The 3874-nt window shown below is 40.0% G+C and overlaps 1 pseudogene; it reads left to right on the plus strand.

Moving 5' to 3' along the window:
• The first annotated feature begins 835 nt into the window (after window positions 1–835).
• LOC101589245 overlaps window positions 836–3874 on the plus strand; it is a 9109-nt pseudogene continuing 6070 nt past the window's right edge.

A 3874-nucleotide genomic window follows, 5' to 3' on the forward strand; every position in this document is an offset into this window, starting at 1 on the left:
AGTATTACTTCCACCTGATGCATAAACCAGGATGTTGGCCTCAGAAATAGCTAATGTGCCTGCTTATCATCCTAAAATTTATCTCTTGACACCTGTCCTCATTTCTGGGAAACTGTCATGCTTTAATATGTAAACATTTTCCAGGGACTTCGGAGCTTTTGGATGCTGAAAAGGAAAAACCTGAAGGATTTTCAAAGTTGGGAGTATAAGCATCAGTGGGCAAAGATCTGGTGATGTGAAGAAGAAAAACAAGGCCTTCAGCTGTGCTCCGCAAAGCTGTAGTCTCAGTGCCTCATCTACCTCCAGCCACTGGCTTTGCAGCTAGGGTCCCAGGCAGTGCCCCCAGCACAGATGAGGAGCTGGGACTCACCCACCCATGGAACAGGTTACAGAGTCACTGACTTCCATTACATGAAAATAATTTTTAGGGTGCATCAGTAAGAGGGATAAAGATATTTATTATGTGGAATTTAAAGCTCACACTCAAAGGAAACAGTAGAAGCCCTGTAGAGAGAGGGGGACTTGTACATGGTGTTTAAAAGAAAAATTTCCCCTCTCTCACACACAAGAGAAACAATGTGATATTTAAAACTGTGTGTCCAATTTATTTTACTTAAAATAATATTCTCAAGTTGCATCCATTTAAAATAAGGGCCAAAATGGTGACAGATATTGGGAAATAGGAAAAACAAAATGTTCAAATGAGAAGAGGAATGAAAAAAAAAATGGAAGTAAAACAATAGAGACAACGTTTTGTAAAGGGATGAGGAAGGGTTAAATGGAAGGGAGGGGAGTAAGAAAGAAAAGAACCAAGATTCATTACGTACATCCATGTATGGGGGTCCACGAGCACCCTCGCTGGATTCTGAGTGTGCTGGCATACATCACACCCATGTTTGTAACTGAGAATTGGAGCGGTGGAGACAACACAGTGAAAGTAGCTTTGGAATTCCCTTTTTCATAGGTTAATGAAGAAGTTATAGGATCACTGCTTGTAGTGCTGACAACATTCTATGATGATCTGTGTGCAGAACTGATGATCTGGACCAGCAGCTTTATGGATTGTGTCTGATACAGGCACAAGCAGCAAGCCCAATGTGTTTGCAGCACCAAGGCTTCTGCTAAGTCCTCCAGTGTCCACAGTTGCCCAAAACATCTTTCTCCTAGTGAGCCCCTTTGCATCAATTTATACCCTTCTTTCATTATTGTTGTTCATTTTGCATGATCAGATTTGGTGGCACGTAAACACCTCTGTACTAGTCACAGCTTGTTTTCCTGCAGTCAGCCCTCTTCTCTTCATAGGGTGCACAAGCTCCACTTGCTGCAGAAGGAATATAGAGCACCTTAAACTGTTCAAATACTTTGCATTTTAGAAGGCTTATTTTTATGTGTGCTATAATTTATTCATTGTAGGAGTTACACACCTCCAGGGGCAGCGACCTAACACAGAGAATACAAACCTCAGGATGAGTGTCTGCCTTCATAGAATCTACCCTGTAATGGGGCTGGCAGTTACAGACTAAACTGTCTACAAAGTGTTCTCATCATTTTTAGTTTATAGCGCAGTATCATTCAATGCTAAATTGAGATGAACTATCAGATGTGAAGAGTCATGGAAGAATACTAATTTTACATTACTCAAGGAAAGAAGCCAATTTCAAAAGGCCATTTTACATCATTCTGGTTGCCCAATATTTAGGAAAAGGCAAAACTGTGGGTACAGGGAAAAGACTAGTGTTCGCTGAAAATTGTGAGAAAGAGGGCTGACTAGGTTAACCAAAGAGAATTTTAGGGCAACAATGCTACTTGGGGTGATACTATTGTAATAGTCTCTTTGTCATTATACTTTTGTTCAAACCCACAAAATATACAAAACCTACAATGAACCTTAGTGCATAGAAGGAATTTTAGGTTATGACAACCTGGTAGTGTGAGCTCCTCAACAGGAAGCTCAGGTACCACCCCGATGGTAGATGGATGGGGTACCTGGGAAGCTATAAATCTGGTGGGGAGGAGAGGTCTCGACTTCCTCCTTAAATTTGCTGTGATCTAAAACTACCCTACAAGCTACAACTTATAAGTTAAGAACATGCCTCTCTTAATAAATGAAGAGAAAGAACAGAACAAAATTCAACATCCAGTTATAGAATGCACTCTATGGACCAGAAACAAAAGGGAAGTTTCAGAATCTGATAAAGAGAAAGTACCTAAACGTGCTCACATGTCATAGCACACCAAATAGTTCAACACTGCTTTTCCCAAGTAAGCATGAAACTGACATGATGCCCACTTGAGTGGATCCTCATGTTCCACCCACCATTCTAAGAGGGGGAAGGTAACCAATCTGAGGGAAACTATGGGCCAAGAAGCTGCCAATTCAAGCACTGTGCCCAGAAATACAAAGTGCTCATGCACAGATCAAAGAAGAGAAGGCTAATCAGGATCCTCCAGACCACGGTGCGATCACCTGGATTGTGCCAGGGGCTGAGAGCTAAAACACAGGCCAGTGAGAGTTCTAGTGATTCTGTGTCCTGCTGGTACAGGAACTCTTTACCAGGAGAGACAGTGGGACTCCCTCCTGGGTGATCTCCCAGGGTCCTATGTCCTTGAGGAAATCTTGCCTGGTGTATGCATAAGAGGCCTCAAGCAACATAAACTTAAACAAATACTTATTAACCTCTATGCCTTACTTTTCTTCATATGCTCTGTTAATTGTGTTTGAGGGAATAAATTTTATTTTTCTAATATGGATTTGAAAAGTTAATTAAAATGTAAATTAGCCTTTATTATGGATCATTTCTTTTGAACATGTTTATTTTTGTATTTGGTCCTTGTTCAATTATTTTTCAGTTGTTTCAAAACAGTACATAGTAATACTATTGACTTTATTTAATTTGTTTAATTTAGTTATTAATTGTAACATTACTATGGACTATCCATATAAGGATGGTGTCACAGACATATGATGATAATTTTATTGTTTAAAGGTTGATTCTATGCCTGGTGTTGCTCACTTTTTTATTTTACTTTATTTATTTGGTTTTCATGTGTTCAGTACAGGGTCTTACTACACAGCTCGGATTCATAGTGATCCTCCTGTTTTCAACTTCCCCAGTGCTGGGATTACAGGCATGTGCCACCGAGCCAGGTTTCAGTGGCTAGTTGGGTACACCTGAGGTAGGGCCAGTATGGCAAGTGGTACCAGAGATTGATTCTGGGCCCAGGCAGGTGCTTAGACCACTGAGCTATCTCCCCTGCTTTTTCTCATCTTTTTTGATGTGCTGTCTTTCCAGTATAACATTTAATAGATACATGGATAACAGCATTCTTATCAGCTTACAGTTTCCAGGAATGAGCTTTCAAAATTTCTGCATCAATAATGTACTATATTAAAAGCACAATTCATACATAATTAAGGGAGTTTCCTACATTTATATTTTGCTTCGCTTATTATGGCTATTAGAAATTTTATTTAATTGTTTTGATGTGTGATCTAAACAATGCTAAGACTTCCCTATTATTTTACTAACAGAATGACCACATGACATGTTATTAAATTCAGGGCTGGGGAGACAGCTCAGCAGACTAAGTGCCTGCTTGGACAAGTGCAAAGACCCACGTTCTATTCCTGCCACACCAGCACTGTCCCCGGGTGCGCTGAGCCAGCCACTGAATCCAGGCGTGGTGGCACACACCTGTGATCCCAGAGCTGGGAGGCTGAAAAGGAGGATTGCTACATATAGAAGCTGTGAGACTCTGTATCAAATACATAAAGTAAAAAATTTTAAAAATAAAGTATGTAAATAAATGTTAACGACCCTGGCGTTTTTGCCATATTTCACTTATATTAAGATACTATTTTTTATATGTGACA

The sequence above is a fragment of the Octodon degus genome, unplaced genomic scaffold (assembly GCF_000260255.1).
Source record: "Octodon degus isolate 3935 unplaced genomic scaffold, OctDeg1.0 scaffold00028, whole genome shotgun sequence".
In the NCBI taxonomy this organism is placed as follows: domain Eukaryota; kingdom Metazoa; phylum Chordata; class Mammalia; order Rodentia; family Octodontidae; genus Octodon; species Octodon degus.